At 44.7% G+C, this 22,705-nt stretch overlaps 1 non-coding gene across 1 annotated transcript; it reads right to left on the reverse strand.

Moving 5' to 3' along the window:
* Nucleotides 1-17,466: 17,466 nt before the first annotated feature.
* Trnaa-ugc (transfer RNA alanine (anticodon UGC)) lies at nucleotides 17,467-17,540 on the reverse strand. Its single transcript has one exon. It is a non-coding gene; the product is annotated as a tRNA-Ala (tRNA).
* Between the last annotated feature and the right edge of the window lie 5,165 nt (nucleotides 17,541-22,705).

A 22,705-nucleotide genomic window follows, 5' to 3' on the forward strand; every position in this document is an offset into this window, starting at 1 on the left:
AATGACATTAATTAATAGTTTCCGACGCCATATTTGTGTACAAAATATGACAGTATACATGTGATGTCGTACGACAGTGAAAGGAATCTGTGACCACTGGAGACAGTGTCACAAGTACCTCCAAAAATGTCATGTCAACAAATGTAAATCCACGTGATGATGGAGGTTTAAACCTTTCAAACGCGTCGTGGAGATAAATAAACAGTGACTGCTAACAGTAAACTCGTTGTTTCATTTAATGTCAGTAGCAGGTAAAACCTAACGTAAAATTTTTGCATCTAAACTTCAGCCATGTTATGGAGGTGTAGTAAACTACATCCAAGTGTTCCGTGTCAACTCGATAATGTGTTAGCACATAGAGCACTGCAGTTTAGAGATGCTTATCCCAAATATGGGCAGAGCGGCTAAATACAGGATGTTAAAAAAGTATTCCTTATTTTGATATGTGGCCGTGTGGATCAAAATAAGAAAAATGTCCGGTAAATATGGGCTCTGAAATGCATGCCTTAAGAGCTGTGAGCAATTTACTAGAGGTCGCTCGTTTGGGACATGACTAAACATCCGTAGGCTCATGTAACGTAATTGAATTGTGCACAGTGGATAAATATGTTTCTGTGCCTGCAGTGGATTGTGTATCAAGTCCAAAATTTAGAATTCCGGCAAATCGTAAATAAAAGTTTCCATACTAATGCAAAATTCTGCAATGTTGGCAAAAAACTGTTTTGGTGCTTATTGTGTACCAAACTGATTCATCAGTATAAATTGGTTTTCCTTTTAAAATGAAGTTTAGTCACTGATGTACAACATTAAAGCTAGCTTGCCTTAAAAATTTTGGACTTAAACCGTTTTACATTCATGAAATCCTTCATTCTGTATTGAGCAACGATTTTAACTTACGAAAAATGTGGTTCTGCAGGCTCTTATAAACGATTAATAAATCAATAAATGAAGCATCGGTATTCACGAACATAATGATTTATTCTGAATACATACTGGAAAACACAGTGGAAAAAAATTGTAGTTATGTTCAAAAATATTCATGGCACTTTATCTTCATCGTCTGTTCCACGGTAAATTTTTCCAGCACTGCTCGATGTTCCTAAATTTTGGCAAATATAATGGAACACTGGAGAAATAAAAGGTATTAGGTCCATCAAATCTTTCTTTTCCTCATGCGGAATGTTGTATTTTTCGGAATGTTTGCTTTTTTTGCCCATCTCCTCCAGCTCACAGTTTTAAGCGGTTTCTCTTTTTCAGTTGATGTTTTATAAAGAATAGTCCCTGGCTGTCTGGGTATCTGGTTAGAATAGAAACCAACAGAATTCGTAAGTAGGCATTCGAGGGCACTGTCCAAACCACAAGACCACAGGGCCGACTTCGCACACCGTGGAAAGATGACATAGAGAAGAACATCGCAGCATTAGGAATCCTCGCAGGCTGGAAGGAGATAACGAGAGATAGCAGATCGTTGATACGGCGCGTGGTCTACAGGACCTGTGATCGCTGAAAAGAAGAATAAGTCAGTTGTCCTGCCTTCATTGGAAAAGGCCGGCCGGAGTGGCCGAGCGGTTAAAGGCGCTACAGTCTGGAACCGCACGACCGCTACGGTCGCAGGTTCGAATCCTCCCTCGGGCATGGATGTGTGTGATGTCCTTAGGTTAGCTAGGTTTAAGTACTTCTAGGTTCTAGGGGACTTATGACCACAGCAGTTGAGTCCCATAGTGCTCAGAGCCATTTGAATCATTTTCATTGGAAAGGATTGCTGCCCGCTGTCTTTGGTGTGATTTTGCAATTGGGCTTTCAAAAAGACAGTTTAGTCAAGAAAATCTCTGTATTTCGACGGCTGCGAAACTCTTCTTTTTCCCAGTTTGTCTAATCAGTTGAGTTCAGTTGTGTGCTGTAGGTAAACTGGAAATTTGTGGTAAGTTCCTATGGGACCAAACTGCTGAGGTCATCGGCCCCAAGGCTCGCACACTACTTAATCTAACTTAAACTAACGACAACACACACATCCATGCCCGATGGAGTTCTGTAGGTCCATTGAAAGTTTTCCTGTTGCACTCTATCAAACTGTGCAATGAATCACACTCCATGTTGAAGTGTCCTGGAGTAAGGAATCTATGGTCGATTATTACCAAGGTTGGGGACTTCTGAAGGGCAAACATGCACATCACTGCAGTATGGCTGTTCTTGTTTTGGTCTGGACACCTGTCAGAATACATATAAATGTTTTCACTCCTGGTTTGGTATGTTGAATGAATGTGTACAAGCACATCCCATTTCATTAGCTCCTGTTGCAGCTTCAGCCCAATGCCATAAATAACAGTTTATCAGTCGCTCCTCACAGTCGTAACAGTTAGATTGCACGTACATAACGACCGTAAGTAAAGGAGTTGGGAGGTATTGTTGCAGATCAAATGTAATACTCCCTGTTTCGTTATTGTTCTTTCCAGTTTCTTTATCGGCAGCCTTACTTTTGTAAGCTGGATACGATGCCTCGTGACATTCTTGCATAGCTTTTATTACTTCAAGTTTTCACTTTCTGGAGCAAGTTTCAGTTGAATTTTCATTTTTTCACAGGTTGCACAGGTGTCTATTTTCGATCTTTTTATATTGAGTTTCATCTCCCTCTCAAAAAAGCTCTGCAGGACGCATAGCCCTTAATTTTTTAGCATACTCTTCATACAGGGATGTAATCTTAAGGTGTGGGACCAAAATTGTTTTATTACAGTCTCTTCTTGAGTAGCGACTCTCGCAGGTTGGTGTTTTCCTCAGAAATTCTCTGACACCAGCTCTGGCAGCTTCGCTCTCTTCACTCTTGAGCCGATCAGTATGTCGTGTGTCTGTTTAAATTACTCAAGGCGGAATGGCTCTTTTTTCCCTTTTCTTCTTTTTTTCAGTAATTGTTTCCATATATTTCCTGTTTTCGTCAAATACATACAAGAAACATGATTTGCACAGCTGTATTCTTTCATCACTAAACACAGCATACTACGAGACTGTAACTGCCCTGTACTAGCGATCTCCCTTCCAGCATCATGTTCTTTCTGGGACTCTCAATTCTACACGGTCCGACATGAACAATAATCATCGGTTGAAATCCGCCATTCCCCAGTATTCCTTAAAAACATTTGACATCTTTCGGCAGTTAATTTTTGTGAACACTTATTCCTGCACGAGCATAAAGGTTTCAGTTCCCTCTTGGGGAAAGTTTTGTTTTTACCTCCCTTCATCCCATATTGCAACCCCAAATATCGAAGTATTTTACGAAGATCCCTTTTCTTCCTTGTTACCTCTTCAGCATCTCTTCCTGATAGTCCTCTTTCTCGTAAGATAGTTTGATGGCAATTCAAAAAAAAAAGCAAATGTGTGCGAAATCTTATGGGACCTAACTGTTAAGGTCATCAGTCCCTAAGCTTACACACTACTTAACCTAAATTATCCTAAGGACAAACTCACACAGCCAGGCCCGAGGGAGGACTCGAACCAGCCGGCCGAAGTGGCCGTGCGGATCTAGGCGCTGCAGTCGGGAACCGCGAGACCGCTACGGTCTCAGGTTCGAATTCTGCCTCGGGCATGGATGTGTGTGATGTCCTTAGGTTAGTTACGTTTAACTAGTTCTAAGTTCTAGGGGACTAATGACCTCATAAGTTGAGTCCCATAGCGCTCAGAACCATTTGAACCATTTTTGAGGAGTCGAACCTGCGCCGGGACCAGCCGCACAGTCCATGACTGCAGCCACTTAGACCGCGCGGCTTGATGGCAATTTATCATTCACCTCTTCATCAGATTCGCTGATGATAGGGTGATGTACTCGTCTACTTTTCTTCGAAATTATCGGCCTGCCACCATCAGAATCCAAGGTGTCATCCAGCATTTAGTCGTTGGTTGATACATGGTTGGATGTGCTAGGACCTGAAAAAAAAGACACGAAAGCTTTTCGTTAACAGTAAATAACAATTGTTTGTTAATTTACAGGAAAGGTTATTAGAAAGACTATAATTAATTTTTTTTGTTTGAAAAAATAATGAATGGTCTTGGTACCTGTATGTAGGGTGGTCAGTCATCGATGGTCGTCGTTTTCAGTTAACCTCTGCTGAGATAGGTATTCCAAGATAGGTCTTTAGTAAATTTGTGGTAAGTTTCTATGGGACCTAAGTGCAGAGGTCATCGGTCCCTAGGCTTACACACTACTTAATCTAACTTAAACTAACTTACGCTAAGGACATCACACACACCCATGCCCGAGGGAGGACTCGAACGTGCGACGAGGGGAGCCACACGAACCGTGGCTAGACGCCCTAGACCGCACGGCTACCCCGCGCGGCAGGTATTTAGTATAGTTTTGTATCGAATAGGTGCCGAACTAAGAGCTGTAGAGTCTAGTTTTGAAATGAATATTACGCCAAGAACTGCTTCCTTTGTTTGCATTCCATTTTTGGATAGAATGTTGTAAAAAAATGGACCGAAGTACAGTAGCTCCGTATGTCTCCTCTGCACACCATGCCGCAGTGCTGCACATGGCCACGCCATGCCCCAATACACACGAAATTCCAAATATAAATGCGACGAAAAGCGCATGAGTAGAGCAAACACGGAATACGGACATCCTACGTTATCTTAGCTGCGCATGCGCAGTGACGCTCGTTTTCTGGCCCTGTCTGACAGCTGCTCAAACGGACGTAAACAGTCGGCGGTGGACGAAACTTTTGATGCCGAAAAACCAGAAGGTCGTGGTGGGCAACGGCCAAAACAGCGAAGTGTGACGAGGCGTGAGCTACCTGGCCTGTCGCGTCTTAAATGCTCTGCAAGCTTCCGCTGCAGCAGGTTCGCACGGGGCGCCGGAAGCGGCCGGCCGTTGGAGGACAAGAGGAAGCGCAGAGGCCCGCACGTAGCGCCCGCCTCCCATTCACTGGCGGGCGGGGTCGAGAGCGTTGAATGGAGCCGCGCGGCGGTTGCGGCGGCGGCCGGCAGGCAGCGCCAGCGCCGCGCCCGGGCGCGCACTGCGGCACAGTAGCCGGCGAGACGTCAGTGCGCTCCGGACTGCCGCGTGCGCTGTGCGAGTGCTCCAGAGGGTGGGCGGGGACTCCGGAGGGACGGGAAGGGACTGTGCGTGTGTGTGCGCGGGACGCGGCGCCACGACTCCGGTGAGAGTGCGCGCACGCCGCCGCGACGGCGCTCCTCTACGCGTGCGCGATGCGCTTCTCCACCAGCGGCCGGCGCGAGTCCTACACGCTTACGCGTAAGCGGTGAGTACTGCCCATCCTTAACACTGTTAAGCATCGTGTGGTACTCTGAATTGGGACTCCAAAGTCTAAAGGGTAGCTTAGACGTCATCAGACGCAAATTTGGCAACAGGCGTGCTGCAAGGCATTGTGTTGGGACCATTATTATTACCAACACAATTGAGCAGTTAATTGAAAATCTGGTACTTATCGTTTCCATGCGTGTAATTGACACTTCGCACAGAAATCGATACGTCGCTTGTATTGGCGATGCAAATGTAGCTGCGATCTTTCTACAAGACGGTATATGTAGACCGTTTTGATTTCCAATATAAATCAGTAATTTATCGAAAACAGCGTAAATTTATAAATGGGCTTTCTACAAGCCATTTGGGTGGTTACTGCTACCAATATAAATGAAGAATTTATTGGAATCTATGGCTTCTATGCGCATGTCAAATCCGGACTGAGGTATTCGTACTAGACTATAAGTCGTTGATATTGGAGGAGGAGCCTATGGGCGCTGAATGCCGAGTTTATGAGCGTCGTTGGTATTGGGTATACAAATTTAACAGCAAACCAGCACTATTCTCGATGTAAATCAAGAAATTATGTGAAACAGTGTGTTCTACAGTTAAATTGCCAGTAGCACGCTCGACCGAGAAATTTGTGGTTGACAGAGGCCACCGCTTCATCATTGAGGAAGCAAAAATAGCGGCGTGCTTTCCCCAAGGAGGTACGCTGACCCATTGCCATCCCCAAAACAATGTATCTTAAGTGTGCGTTATGATGTTTCTGTGCGTGTGGACGTTTTTTAATGATTCGAATTTCGGAATTCCTGGTAGCTTTAGTCAACGACGTACTCCTCTTCAAGTTATGTCTCAGAATCGACTATTCTACGAAAAACATTCTGGAGCCATCATTTTATATTGATAGCTAAAGGTATTTGGTGAACGCGTCCTCGCAACTGCACCTTCGTGGTCGTTGGTCATCGTTTAAGGCAGAACTCCTGTCGGGCCCACAAGATAGGTACTGCTATCATTACTGTTCTCATTGTACATCAGTTGTTGTTGTTGTTGTTGTTGTTGTTGTTGTGGTCTTCAGTCCTGAGACTAGTTTGATGCAGCCCCCCATGCTACTCTATCCTGTGCAAGCCTCTTCATCTTCCAGTACCTACTGCAGCCTACATCCTTCTGAATATGCTTAGTGTATTCATCTCTTGGTCTCCCTCTACGAGTTTTACCCTCCCCGCTGCCATCCAATACTAAATTGGTGATCCCTCGATGATGTGTACATCAGTAACTTACACTAAATGATGAATCCTTGTTTTTCTATCATTCATCGTGACGTCAGATAAAAAATTGTTCCTCAGACATGTTACACGATTCCAACTCTTTATTTCGAGACTTTCCGTTTCAAACAGCAACAAACGTTACATCTATTACTCCTGTTCATAAGACCCATCTAATCCCATTATTCGGTTAACAAAAGCGAATACAGGCGTCGGCTAATAGACAAAAATTAACCACAAAGCAAAATAATCGCCTCTTTGCTGGATCATTGTTAGTTCATCAAATGTTACCACATGCTCTTGTAATGTGACACACACACACACACACACACACACACACACACACACACACACTCTTGTGTGGAACATATTCGATACGTTGTTTCTTATCGAGATTATGGAAAATTATGTTTAAGGCTCTGTAAATGGGTTAATGTACTTTTTTTTCAGTAAGAAAACATTCGACGTATCTTGGGAAAAGCAGTTCAGTTATATATCGCATATAACTGAAGTGAAACTAGCCAGGAGTTTTTGCAACATGAAAGTCCACAATTTTACATCTGTTTTTCTATGTTAGTGATAATCCAACAGGAAACTATGGGAAGGATACCCGTTGCCTTCAGTGGCAGAAATGACCCTCTCATATTAAGACACGAAATTAATCTTCGTTAAATTGTATTCACCCCTGACCCCTGTCATCATGAATTACTAGAACCAGAAAATTGGCGCGATTTTTGGCAGACTTGGCCTCATACTTTGATATAATGGTAAAAAAGTACTGAGGTGCTCTAGAGATCATTGTAATTATGGCCCGCCAGGAAATTTAGACGATGTGGATAGTCACTGTAACTTTTGGGTTCGATGGTGATATAAAGCTGATTCCGAACCAAGAGCATCTAATTGAATTAGCAGCTAGTGGAGGTAACTGGACGTCGACATGAGTTGACCTTCAACTGGATTGTCACTGTTTTCGCGATATTCCCTGTTCATCGTCGTCAGATTTTACGGTACCGGCGACTTCGTCAACTTAATGATGTTCTTATTAGTAGGAGTCCCATTCATGTGGATTTACTTTTGCCAGTTGATTGTTTTTTTATTTGTTTTGCAATTTCAATTTTGTTTCCAATGTCAAGTGATTCATTACTATCCTTTCTAAACGGCTTATATTTCATGTTTTAATAACCTGCAGGGAAGATTTGTTTCATATTCTAATAAACCATGCAAGTGCCATTAACATGACCTGTTTGGGCAAATAAAGAACATGTTGTTTTTGACATGTAAGATGGTATGAAATGGAAGCAATTTCGAAAAGGTTGTGATCAGTCACCTGATAATGACCACAACACCTAAATTGCAGTAGTGTAACTATACATAGATAAAATACCGTCAGATGGCAAATGCATTGTCATTCAGACAATTCGTCATCTTAATTTTACTCTCGAGTACGTCTACCCAATGCTAGTTGTTGTAAATAAAAAAACAAGAAAACGCTTCTGGGTGGCTAAACGTTTTCTTGTTATGTTCATTTATAAATCGTAAGCGACGATCCGGTACATGCTTTCGGTACTGATCAGTAACACCGTCTGACTGCTATCAGAAGACCTGGGTCCAGTCCGCGACATTGCCAAGCTTCTTTTTTTCCTTTTTTTTTCCACTCAGCGGTTGATGCTACCTCTCATTTTGAGAAATTATGTGGATGAGTAATGGATCCGATTTTTGAAAGCTGATAATATCGGCGTTGGAGAGCGGTGTGCTTTCCGTATGCCTCAGACAGAGCTGTAACAATCAATCGGGCGACATGCGAGATTGAATTTGTTATGGTCCAGTATAGAAAACAATCTGTTCCCCCAATGTTTTCGCAGGAGAGGTAGGTCTCATTTTGATAGCGTTCTACCTTCATTCAGATGACGGTTTACTGCCAATCAACAGGAATAATTGCATTTTTTTACCCCTCGCGGTGAAACAAAGCAAAGACAACGAACAGGCAGCGGGGGGGAGAGAGTTTTGATAACGGGTGCCCAGTGAAGAGGGGACGGGGAAAATGGGGTTGGCCTTCGTCATTAATGCTTTTTTCGTCGATCCGAAACGAAATTAAATTTCCCAGCGAATTGGCGCAGTGCACCTCTGTTAAATTATTCCCCGTGTGGACCCTGCATGCTGTATTGCCCCGCTGAGCCGAAAAAAATAAAAAAATACCGCAAGCCGATATGAGCACAGAGGACAAATAAATTAAAATCTATCTGTCGCTCGGCAGTCATATTATTCGTGTATATTTGCGGTTAATTAAAGTCAAACAACATCGGGGGGGGGGGGGGGGAGAGGACAGAATAAGGGAGAAATTATGTGGTTACTACCTGCGTGCAGTGCAGTAAGGAGAGGCCGGCAAGTGGAATGATGTATTTGGGACTTGCGGTCAGAGCTAAAAGGCGTTTATATCGAGCAGAAATAGGGCGGAGGGAAGAGAGGGAGGGAGAGAGAAGTGTTGTAATTGGTTTCTTTATCGAGTCGATGACAGTTGGACAGTGGGGTCAGTGTTTATGTCATCCGTGATTGGATCACAGGTAGTCCCAGTCTTCAAGAAGGGTCGTCGAGCAGATGCGCAAAACTATAGACCTATATCTCTGACGTCGATCTGTTGTAGAATTTTAAAACATGTTTTTTGCTCTCGTATCATGTCGTTTCTGGAAACCCACAATCTACTCTGTAGAAATTCCGAAAACAGCGATCGTGTGAGATCCAAATCGCTTTATTTGTTCATGAGACCCAGAAAATATTAGATACAGGCTCCCAGGTAGATGCGATTTTCCTTGACTTCCAGAAGGCGTTCGATACAGTTCCGCAATGTCGCCTGATAAACAAAGTAAGAGCCTACGTAATATCAGACCAGCTGTGTGGCTGGATTGAAGAATTTTTAGCAAACAGAACACAGCATGTTATTCTCAATGGAGAGACGTCTACAGACGTTAAAGTAACCTCTGGCGTGCCACAGGGGAGTGTTATGGGACCATTGCTTTAAAAAAAAATGGTTCAAATGGCTCTGAGCACTATGGGACTTAACTTCTAAGGTCATCAGTCCCCTAGAACTTAGAACTACGTAAACCTAACTAACCTAAGGACATCACACACATCCATGCCCGAGGCAGGATTCGAACCTGCGACCATAGTGGTCGCGCGGTTCCAGACTGTAGCGCCTAGAACCGCTCGGCCACTCTGGCCGGCATTGCTTTTCACAATATATATAAATGACCTAGTAGATAGTGTCGGAAGTTCCATGCCGCTTTTCGCGGATGTTGCTGTAGTGTACAGAGAAGTTGTAGCATTAGAAAATTGCAGCGAAATGCAGGAAGATCTGCAGCGGATAGGCACTTGTTTCAGGGAGTGGCAACTGACCCTTAACATAGTCAAATGTAATGTATTGCAAATACATAGAAAGAAGGATCATTTATTGTATGATTATATGATAGCGGAACAAGCACTGTTAGCAGTTACTTCTGTAAAATATCTGGAAGTATGCGTGCTGGTCGATTTGAAGTGGAATGATCATATAAAATTAATTATTGGTAAGGCGGGTGCCAGGGTGAGATTCATTGGGAGAGTCCGTAGAAAATGTAGTCCATCAACAAATGAGGTGGCTTACAAAACACTCGTTCGACCTATACTTGAGTATTGCTCATCAGTGTGGGATCCGTACCACATCGGGTTGACGGAGGAAATAGAGAAGATCCAAAGAAGAGCGGCGCGTTTCGTCACAGGGCTATTTGGTAAGCGTGATAGCATTACGGAGATGTTTAGCAAACTCAAGTGGTAGACTCTGCAAGAGAGGCGCTCTGCATCGCGGTGTAGCTTGCTCGCCAGGTTTCGAGAGGGTGCGTTTCTGGATGAGGTATCGAATATATTGCTTCCCCCTACTTATACCTCCCGAGAAGATCACGAATGTAAAATTATAGAGATTCGAGCGCGCACGGAGGCTTTCCAGCAGTCGTTCTTCCCGTGAACCATACGCGACTGGAACAGGAAAGGGAGATAATGACAGTGGCACTTAAAGTGCCCTCCGCCACACACCGTTGGGTGGCTTGTGGAGTATAAATGTAGATGTAGATGTAGGTGTAGGGAAGGGTGCCGTGGCGTTGTGCGGAGCATCTATTTTCTGTACAGCGGGGCGAGGGAACAGGTTTCCCGGGCGACCCGATTTTCACTTGTCTGGCAGAGTGCGAGGTGTCCAAGGCCGGCTGAACGGCGCGGCGACCTTCCCACGAGGAGGCGCGCCGGCTGACGTTGCGTGCCCGTCCCCTGGGAAGCGCCCCAGGGTAGCGGGGTGGTGGGCGTGTCGCTGCCCGCCGCCGACCTGCTCTGCCGCCGACGCCGCTGCTGCTGCTCCTCATGATGATGATAGTGGAGGTGGTGATTGTTTCTCGGGAATCGAGGCGTTTTTTTGAAATCGTTACCTCGCCGGAGGCTGCGTGGTCCCTGACTGTGGCTTCTGTTTCCATACATTTGTTACAGAGCAAGGGTGGGCAAGAACCACGAGCCTCGTGTCACAGTCGGGCAGAAAAACAAGAACATAAAAAATAAATAAAAATATACCAGGCCGAGAACGTACCGCTGTAGTCCTCAGACCAATAACTGCTTTGATGCGACACTAATACTGCAGCCTACATCAGTCTCAGCTCGCTTGCTGTGCTCAAGACTTTGCGACCATCTACAAGTTTTAGCCCACTCTTTCCCCATGTGTATAGTTTGTCTACTGTAAGCATTTTGTCAACTAGATTTTTATCAAGACGTATACTCGAGGGGAGTGTCTTCTATGCTTTGGCTTCATGTAATGTAAAATGGCTATTTTGTAATACGTTCCTAACACGAATTCTTTACAGACGAATGGAAAAACTGGTAGAAGCCAACCTCGGGGAAGATCAGTTTGGATTCCGTAGAAATGTTAGAACACATAACGCAATACTGACTCTACGACTTACCTTAGAAAATAGATTAAGAGAAGGCAAACCTACGTTTCTAGCATTTGTAAACTTAGAGAAAGCTTTTGACAATGTTGACTGGAATACTCTCTTTAAAATTCTGAAGGTAGCAGCGGTAAAATAAAGGGAGCGAAAGGCTATTTACAAATTGTACAGAAACCAGATGGCAGTTATAAGAGTCGAGGGGCATGAAAGGGAAGCATTGGTTGGGAAGGGAGTGAGACAGGGTTGTAGATGTTATTCAATCTGTATATTGAGCAAGCAGCAAAGGAAACAAGAGAAAAATTCGGAGTAGGTATTAAAATCCATCGAGAAGAAATAAAAACGTTGAGGTTCGCCGATGATATTCTAATTCTGTCAGAGACAACAAAGGACCTGGAAGAGCTCCATTAAACTCCACAGCTTCTTGCTACTGCCTTGCCCTTCAACACGCAGTGCTTCATGCAAGATGGAGCAAGGCCACATACTGCAAACACTGTGTTGGAGTTTTTACAAGAGCATTTCGACATGCGGATCATTTCACTCAGGTTTCCAGGTCGCTTCAGTGACGGACAAAATTGGCCCCCCAATAGTCTAGATCTCAACCCATGTGACTTGTTTCTTTGGGGGTACCTAAAGGAAAACATTTTCCCGAAACGTCCACGTGATTTAATGGAGCTCAGAAGACTTATTCTTCAAGCTTGCAGTGAAATTACGGAAGACACGTGCCGTAGGGTAATCACTAACTTCAGTGTTCGTTTGAAGGAAGTTAGGAAACGAAATGGTGGACATATTGAGCATGTGCTGAGTTAGAACAAATCTCCATGGACGGCTCTTCATTGTAGTATATGTTCCTTTCAGATTGTATTGACAATAAAGTTTATATTCAAAAACAAAATGGTAACACATTTCGTGCGCTACCCTGTATTTCTCGATTTACAACAATCGGTTTCGACAGACTTTTGATGTCATCCTCCGGTCTAAAAATGTGTTGTTATAAATCATGTTAATTTTGAGTTGGAACCTCGCATCAAGCTGTCACGTTAGTGGACAAAATGCCGCTAACACAAGTGAACTTACCATGTTGGTGAATAAAATGTAGCACAAGCGAAGTTATCATGTTAGTGGATAAAATTAAGCACAAGCGAAATTGTCATGAGGTTCGAACTCAAAATAAACACGTTTTGTAACAAAAAATTTTTGAAGACCTGAAGATGACAGCAAAGTCCCTATTGTTGTAAATAACTGACTATTTATGCGATTCTTGGCTTTAGAAAGTTTTTACCAAGGTCATGAAAGTGATTATTACAATCAAGGCTATAACTGAATATTGTGTAAATAAATTTCCAATAAAGTCATAGGGTTCGGCGTTCTCGGTATCGATAGCAGGCTTGAGAGTGGATATAATGTAAAATGTTCGCAATGTCCAGGTAACTCCTCAATTGGCCACACAAGGACTGAGTGCGCCCTTTATATCTACGGGCACCTCCACTAGAAGAAACTACTGGACATCGGTCTTTGTCCACGGCATAAAGCACCTCTAAATGGCTCGAGCGAAATTTGCTGCTGTCAGCAACTTGACTGTGATGAGCCATAACTTCTGTATCAAAGTGTGTGCGTGTATGCCATGCAGTAGGGCCGCCGTACGCAGCAGCGCTCTTACGAATTCGTGGCGCAGCCCACAGCGCACGTCACAATCGACTCACTTCCTGTCGCGTGGCGGGTCGCTTTTAAGATCGACCTCACTAACAGGCAGGCGCCGACATCGTGACGAGTCCTCTTGACCGAGCATCCGGTTCCGCGCGGCGCACTTGGAGCCTTCTTAGGCTTTTGTCGCTAAGACGCCTCCGCACAGTATGCCTCTGTAGGCGTCCTTATCATCTGATTTACACAGTATGACACCAGTTCATTGTGCTCCTAAAATGCTTGACAATCTTCAACTGACTGATACATTATTCCACAAAGTTCCTGTAACAGACAGGGAGGTCTGAAAGTTAAAATCTGATTGTTTTAGGTGGTTGTAGCGTAAATTCTCTTCGAAGTGGACTACCTTGGGGGAACAAGCATAGACAACGATTCACGTACTACGTAGTAGTATTCATACGCATACTTCTCTTCGCAAAATCAGCGATTACTCTGTAATTGATTGATGAAGGTTCTAACATGTGAACAGTCCCACACAATCGTTTAGTGAGGAAAATATGAGCTTACCGATTACTGAACAAGATTTGTGACTACATGTTTTCTTTCGCGTACGTTTGTGCTGATTTATTTGTTTATTATTATTTATTTATAGCTATGCTGAAGATAAGATGGGTAGATAACATAACTAATGAGGAGGTATTGGTTGGTTGGTTTTGGGGGAAGAAACCAAACAGCGAGGTCATCGGTCTCATCGGATTAGGGAAGTACAGGGAAGGAAGTCGACCGTGCCCTTTCAGAGGAACCATCCCGGCATTTGCCTGGAGCTATTTAGGGAAATAGCGGTTCTAGGCGTTCAGTCCGGAACCGCGCGACTGCTACGGTCGCAGGTTCGAATCCTGCCTCGGGCATGGATGTGTGTGATGTCCTTAGGTTAGTTAGGTTTAAGTAGTTCTAAGTTCTAGGGGACTGATGACCACAGATGTTAAGTCCCATAGTGCTGAGAGCCATTTGAACCATTTGATTTAGGGAAATCACGGTAAACCTAAATCAGGATGGCCGGACGCGGGACTGAACCGTAGTCCTCCCGAATGCGAGTCCAGTGTTCTAACCACTGCTCCACCTCGCTCGGTGTCAAGAAGGTATTGAATAGGATTGGGGAGAAGAGGAGTTTGTGGCACAAATTGACTAGAAGAAGGGACTGATTGGTAGGACATGTTCTGAGGCATCAAGGGATCATCAATTTAGTATTGGAGGGCAGCGTGTAGGGTAAAAATGGTTCAAATGGCTCTGAGCACTATGGGACTTAACATCTATGGTCATCAGTCCCCTAGAACTTAGAACTACTTAAACCTAACTAACCTAAGGACAGCACACAACACCCAGCCATCACGAGGCAGAGAAAATCCCTGACCCCGCCGGGAATCGAACCCGGGAACCCGGGCGTGGGAAGCGAGAACGCTACCGCACGACCACGAGATGCGGGCGTGGAGGGTAAACATCATAGAGAGAGACCAAGAGATGAATACACTAAGCAGATTCAGAAGGATGTAGGTTGCAATAGGTACTGGGAGATGAGATGAAGAAGCTTGCCCAGGATAGAGTAACATGGAGAGCTGCATCAAATGAGTCTCAGGACTGAAGACCAACACAACAACAACAAAGCTACTAACAAAAAACCAGTTTCATAGTACAGTCCCTGTAGCTACATGAATTGCAACATGAAGATATTCACCATAAACCGTTCACAAGAAATTCAGTTCAAACTACATCACGTTTCAAATTATATTTTTGTATCTCTAATGCGTCCTAGTGTCAGCAAACTCAGATCAGCAGTCACGGCTGAATTTCTCCAGTTAACCACATCGCCCGTCACTGCTTCTCTGTCGCGCAAAAAATCCAAACCTACATTACTAATGGTAGCTAAAAACCAATTTCTAATAACATGATAATCATAATTATTATTATTATTTCAAGTATTACATATCTTTTCATAGTAGCTCATTGTCGGTGGTCAGCGATATACAGAGCGGTTAAAAAAATGGTTCAAATGGCTCTGAGCACTATGGGGCTTAACATCTGAGGTCATCAGTACCCTAGAACTTAGAACTACTTAAACCTAACTAAGCTAAGGACATCATCACACACATCCATGCCCGAGGCAGGATTCCAGGCTGAAGCGCCTAGAACCGCTCGGTAACAACGGCCGGCTACAGAGCGGTTAAAATTAATCTTTCATTACTTGGGTCAGTGTATACGGAATACTATTTATAGTATGGACACCCATCTTCATAGGAATGATGATCAGACTGTGTGCGCTGCAGGATGTGCATTGTTACCAGTGTTAGTGCCACGACTTGCCGCTATGCGTCGGTAGTGGTACGACCACGTAGAGTTTTAACATGCAGTCGACATGAATGTGGGACATGGTGTGCGGGGATTTACTGGTGAACCTGTTTTATCAAAGGAACAGCAATAGTGCTGCTGCTATTGGCGAATGTGGACGCATTAAAGGAATGCGGAGTGGTCCCATTTCCGCACCGGGGTCAAAGAACAATGATTAGAATTAACTGGCGATTTGGGAATTGATCCTCGGAGAGGCCGTCAGTTGTGAAACAAATTGTTGAAGAAGTTACTATGACCATGGCTGAAAATGCTGAATGGGATGTGCGATCTTCAAGCCGTGTCACGACAGCTTATCATTCCATGGTCCTCCGTTGTTCCGAGCAGCAGTGAAGAAATCTCTAGTGAAGTTCCACGCTGTTGTGGATGTAGACGGTCATCACATTGATCAACGTTTCTAACATGGGACATCGACATGGTATGCAATTAACAAACGTTACCCACTCAAGTGGAAATTAAAATTGGTTCCTTTCAGTGCTTTATTCGTTATTTCTGATCCGCATTTTTTTACAAATGTTTCAACGAAGTTTTATTGTCCTGCGATCATTTGTTTTTCATGGAAGTTCAATTATAAAACGCTCATTCATTCAACAGCTACATATTATTTGGCCAGCTGCCGTGTTCCTGCCATGGGTATTCACGAGAATCCGCGTGAAAGAATAAAAAAAAATGCAAAACCAGTATCGTAATTCTTCTGTTTCAGACTATTCCTTTTTTCCCTCACATACATAAAACGTAAATCAGGATAGCTAGATAAGTATTTGAGCACCGCTCCTTCAAATAAGGGTCTACCGCGTAAAACACTGATCCCTTTCATTCCGCCCTAATTGCAAATTATGCCCTTCCTGCGTTTATTTGCGTAGCGACTTTGCGCCTTGTGAAAGGAACGCTGTAGCTATTAGACCTTTTTTGAAAATGAGGGAGGAACGAGTCTGACATTGACCGTTGCCTGTAGCATTTTATAGAGTGTGATATTCAGTGACGGCGACGCCAGACATATGAATCATGTGATGTGGTCGATAGCACTGTGCCGTAGCGTATTCACTGGGAAGTCATGGTAAAAAGGCAGTGCGGTGCGAAAAAATTTATTACTAGTGGCGAAACTGTCGGAATTAGGTACACTTTGAGTTAGGCAGGCATTCACGCCTCGGTTCATCCGTGGACGTGATGCACTCGAGCGGGCTACAGAGCGGGAGACTGCACAGCATGTTTGTGAAATATAACTCTTTTATCCATTTTTCGAGCATGGCTTCTTTTTCCCCCTTTTTCACGTGGCTGTATTTGGAGAGATAAACAAAACAAAAAGAACTGCCGCCAAAAAGTGCGAAGTCTGGCGTGGCGGGCTCGGTGCCCGTACGTAATGCTGGCGTGTCCGCGTGATGTAGCACGGCGGCTGCGCGATAACTCACGCTGCGCGCCACGGCGCATGCGCGGGCGGGCCCTGACGTCACACGGTGAGTTACTGTCGCCGCGGGGACACTCGGGTGTCTGCCAACAGCCGCTAGGAAGTTGGTGCCTTCCGCACTCTTTTATTCTCTCCGTGTATCTACCCGTCCGCCACGATAAGCTAATGGTGTATAAGTAAAGGAATTCACATTTTCGGGAAGACGTATGTCAAGCCCCATATGTTACTTTCTCCTTGTGATGCGAAGGAAATATTGTTGTTTGTTTATTATGCAGACTCCTACTAGTGAACTAACGTGGGTCGTGTGGTTCTATATTAGCGTAACTGGGATATTGATACACATCAGTGACGCCACGATACAGGCTGTCACTTATGTCAACCATTCCGAATAGTTTGGACCAGATGAGAGGCCAGTCCTCTCAGTCTCATGTTAAACGGTATCGGAATTTCTCGTCTATTTCCAGGTAATATTGGAGCTAATGATAATTAATTGAAACCCTCAGCTGCCGACAGGCGTTGTTGATATACCTCGATGGGGACAGCTGAAAAGTGTGCCCCGACCGGGAATCGAACCCGGGATCCCCTGCTTGCATGGCAGACGCTCTATCCATCTGAGCCACCGAGGACACAGATGAGCGACTACAGGGACTTAACCCTTGCACGCTTCCCGTGAGACCCACATTCCCAACTGTCCACAATCTACATACGTAATGTTCTTAATAGATATTTGCCCATCCACTCATTACTCGCGCCAACTAAGGTAGCGATTCCCGTGTCGTCGGTGGCTCAGATGGATGAGGCCGGCACGGTAGCTCAGCGTGCACGGTCAGAGGGTTAGCTTCCCTCTGTAATAATAAAAACTGAGTGAACGGATCAACAAAAGAACCTTAACGGGTGTCATCGGACGTCCGCCCCGAACAAGTTCAACGAACAATATAGAAAAAAAATGAGAACAAAAAAAAGATGCATAGAGTGTCTGCTATGTAAGCAGGGAATCCCGGGTTTGAGTCCCGGTCGAGGCACACATTTTCAGCTGTCCCCATAGAGGTACCTATATCAGTAACACCTGTCGCCAGCTGAGGGTTTCAATTAATTGTCATTTGTTCTAGAGAATCTGTATGGTCATCAATGGTATCTGTTCTTTCGAGAACAGTTACTATCTTCATAAAATATTGTAATTATTTTCGTTAGTTTTTGTCCCGGGTGCTAATAATCTACAAGTCTTTTTATTTTATTTTATCATTTGCGTTTCAGTCTTTGCGACTAGATATGGCGTCGCTTTCCCATTATCAACACCTCATTATTGTAATCAGCCGCCGGCCGCGGTGGTCAAGCGGTTCTAGGCGCTCAGTCCGGAACCGGGGGACTGCTACGGTCGCAGGTTTGATCCTGCCACGGGCATGGATGTGTGTGCTGTCCTTAGGTTAGTTAGGTTCAGGTAGTTCTAAGTTCTAGGGGACTGATGACCACAGATGTTAAGTCCCATAGAGCTCAGAGCCATTTGAACCATTTTTGTAATCAGCCAAGCTGTCAAGCTGGAACCTGGAAATGTCACCATAATTAGACCAAAATTGCAGTTTTAAGACGAATTTCTTGTGCGTGTTGGACGTAGAATCTAACGGAAGCCTCATCATGCTCAGTAGCCGTTCGTGTATCGGGAAAAATTAGCTGATTTACATACCAGCGCTTACTTACTGTCATTATTGCATCTATGGTTCGCCTATCCGCCCCCCCCCCCAAATCTCTCACTTTTATCAGCTCCCTTTGACATCAGGTACATACACTTCCTAAATGTAAGTAAGTAGACTTCCACGGCCAGTGTCAGTTTTATCATAATCCTTTTGCAGGTACTGCCGCGTCGTAAACGTAGACATTATCCACGAATTAAGTCTCGGCCCTGTTCCGAATGGCACACTGCTACCTATAGGGCAGTAAGAGGAGTGATGTGTGATCGCGGGACGTGTGATAAGCATACGTTCAATCCCTTTCAACCGTTATTTGTTTATTCGTCGTTATATCTGCACCCTTTCTAAAGGCCGACATTACACTATCAAATTTCTTTGTCAAATTTGATGCGTCAAATATTTTTGTGAAACAAGTTTGATGGTGTAATAGGGCACTTTATCAAATTTCATTTGTCGTCAAATAAATTTGATCAAATCTAGGGCCTCGCTGTAGATTTTGACAGTAAAAGTCGCTTGTCTTCTGTTCACTGTAATGTGACATGTTACCACGTGGAGTGCTAGCGTCGCTGCAGCGTTTCTGCCATCTGTAGTGTGTTTATAAACATGGCCGGTAAATACAAAAAAATGGTTCAAATGGCTCTGAGGACTATGGGACTCAACGTCTGAGGTCATTATCCCCTAGAACTTAGAACTACTTAAACCTAACTAACCTAAGGACATCACACACATCCATGCCCGAGGCAGGATTCCAACCTGCGACCGTGGCGGTCGTGCGTTTCCAGACTGTAGCGCCTTTAACCGCTCGGCCACTTCGTTGTGTACCGTCAACTACAAAATTAATAGAGATGTATGAAGCCCATGATGCGCTTTACAACAGTAGGCACCCTGGATACAAAAATAGATTAAGGAGATTGCATACCTAACCTAACCTCTCTCTCCTGTAGCAAGCAATCGGAGTGCTGCAGTGAGCCTGTCTTCTGCAGATATAGCACTTCTTAAGTGAGTATTGTGCTTTGTGATATGAGGATACACTTCACAGAGCAAGCACTGAAATGCACGCTCATCCATTCTTAAGTAATTTATGTACGACTTGACGTCCTCCACTACAAGCTCACTTAAAAAAGTCTTGTTGAATGCTTTTATCGTCTCGTCGTAAAACCCACGGCTTCACCCAGGTACGTCTCTTCCCCCCCCCCCCCCACCCTCGCTTCTCTTCCGCATGTGCACACAGCGCAATTGTGGTACATGCAACTGCTGCGGCTAATAACAAGTTGTTGTTGTGAGCCATCTTGAACTTTGACAAATAATATGATGACAGTGTAATACCCCTTTTTTATCGAATCTTTGACGAAGGAATTTGATACTGTAATACCGGCCGTCGTGAACGTCGTTTGACCTCATTCGATTTCAAGTTCTGAGAACACTCTGTTTTCTTATTACAGAGGGTGGCCACTCCCCTGAACGATCACGTTGAGCTATTGTCCCTGCAACCTTTCGGCTATGGAGGTTGCTTCAACTTTAAAATGCTAAAATACTAAAATTTCCGGCGTTTCGGTTGTGTTGCAGAGGCCTTCTTCAAGATGAATCTGCGTCACGAGCGTGAAAAGTCGGATAGTATTTTAGCATTTTTATAAGTGACGTAGTGATACACGTAAAGTATAATGAGACAATGTGGCTTTGTCCGGGCTGTGGGATGATTACAAGACGTCCACTGGTCGGCGAGTATAGCCGGAGCGATAGCGCCGCCTCTGCCGAGGACCACCAAGGCTAGGGCGGCCGCCCTGTGCCCCGGGCCGTAACTCAGCGCGGCGCGGCCGGCGTACAGCAGGCAGGCAGGCAGGCAGGCAGGGGGACCGCCCAGCCGCGCTGACCCCGCGCCCACGACGCGGGCGCGTCTCACGACCGTCATTACGTCGCGCGGGACCGCTCGCTGGCCGCGGCGCTCCCTCTAACTCGCCGTTTCGCATCGCCGATCTGGAATTAGGAGTCCGTTATCGCTGCCGCTGCCGCTGCTGCTCCTGCTGCCGTTGAGATCCTTCCTGGCCGTTCAGGGCAGAGACAGGTCGTGCGACAGTGGGTATTACGATTGCCTGCAATAAAAATGTGAAGTGATCTCGAGACATCGTCAGTTGCCAATGTAACTTCTTACACGTATGCACCACCGGCAGGAACAAATGAGTGTGACAAGTAGAACGGCCACCAGAGTGCGTTAGTCGTGTTAGTATTTAGGGTTGTTACCAGGCCTCGTAGGGTATATATGGTGGTCCATTGATCGTAACAGGGCCAGATATCTCACGAAATAAGCGTCAAACGAAAAAGCTACAAAGAACGAAACTCGTCTAGCTTGAAGGGGAAAACCAGATAGCGCTATGGTTGGCCCGCTAGATAGCGCTGCCATAGGTCAAACGGATATCAACTACGTTTTTTTTTAAATAGGAACCCTCATATTTTATTACACATTCGTGTAGTACGCAAACAAATACGAATGTTTTAGTTGGACCACTTTTTTCGCTTTGTGATAGATGGCGCTCTAATAGCCACAAACGTATAAGTACGTGGTATCACGTACCATTCCGCCAGTGCTAATGGTATTTGCTTCGTGATACATTACCAGTGTTAAAATGGACCGTTCACCAATTGCGGAAAAGGTCGATATCGTGTTGATGTATGGCTATTTCGACCAAAATGCCAACGGGGATGTGCTATATATGCTACTCGGTATCCTGGACGCCTTCATCCAAGTGTCTGGACCGTTCGCCGGATAGTTACGTTATTTAAGGAAACAGGAAGTGTTCAGCCACATGTGAAACGTCAACCACGACCTGCAACAAATGATGATGCCCAAGTAGGTGTTTTAGCTCCTGCCGCGGCTAATCCGCACATCAGTAGCAGACAAACTGCGCGAGAGTCGGGAATCTCAAAAATGTCGGTGTTGAGAATGCTACATCAATATCGATTGCACCCGTACCATATTTCTATGCACCAGTAATTGCATGGGGACGATTTTGAACGTCGTGTACAGTTCTGCGACTGGGCACAAGAGAAATTACGGGACGATGACAGATTTTTTGCACGCGTTTTATTTAGCGACGAAGCGTCATTCACCAACAGCGGTAACGTAAACCGGCATAATATGCACTATTGGGCAACGGAAAATCCACGATGGCTGCGACAAGTGGAACATCAGCGACCTTGGCAGGTTAATGTGTGGTACGGCATTATGGGAGGAAGGATAATTGGCCCCCATTTTATCGATGGCAATCTAAATGGTGCAGTGTATGCTGATTCCCTACGTAATGTTCTACCGATGTTACTACAAGATGTTTCACTGCATGGAAAATGGCGATGTACTTCTAACATGATGGGTGTCCGGCACATAGGTCGCGTGCAGTTGAAGCGGTATTGAATACCGTATTTCATGACAGGTGGATTGGTCGTCGAAGCACCATACCATGGCCCGCACGTTCACCGGATCTGACGTCCCCGGATATCTTTCTGTAGGAAAAGTTGAAGGATATTTGCTAGCGTGATCCACCGACAACGCCTGACAACATGCGTCAGCGCATTTTCAATGAATGTGCGAACATTACGGAAGGCGAACTACTCGCTCTTGAGAGGAATGACGTTGCACGTATTGCCAAATGCATTGAGGTTGACGGACATCATTTTGAGCATTTATTGCAATAATGTGGTATTTACAGCTTATCACGTTGTAACAGCATGCGTTCTCAGAAATGAAAAGTTCACAAAGATACACGTATCACATTGGAGCAACCGAAATAAAATGTTCAAAAGTATCTACGTTCTGTATTTTAATTTAAAAAACCTACCTGTTACCAACTGTTCGTCTAAAATTGTGAGCCATATGTTTGTGACTATTACAGCGTCATCTATCACAAAGCGAAAAAAGTGGTCCAACTAAAACATTCATATTTCTTTACGTACTACACGAATATGTAATAAAAATGGGGGTTCCTATTTTTAAAAAACGCAGTTGATATCCGTTTGACCTATGGCAGCGCCATCTAGCGGGCCAACCAAGCGCCATCTGGTTTCCCCCTTCAAGCTGGACAAGTTTCGTTCTTTGTAGTTTTTCGTTTGACGCT

Source organism: Schistocerca cancellata, chromosome 2 (assembly GCF_023864275.1).
Source record: "Schistocerca cancellata isolate TAMUIC-IGC-003103 chromosome 2, iqSchCanc2.1, whole genome shotgun sequence".
Classification (NCBI taxonomy): domain Eukaryota; kingdom Metazoa; phylum Arthropoda; class Insecta; order Orthoptera; family Acrididae; genus Schistocerca; species Schistocerca cancellata.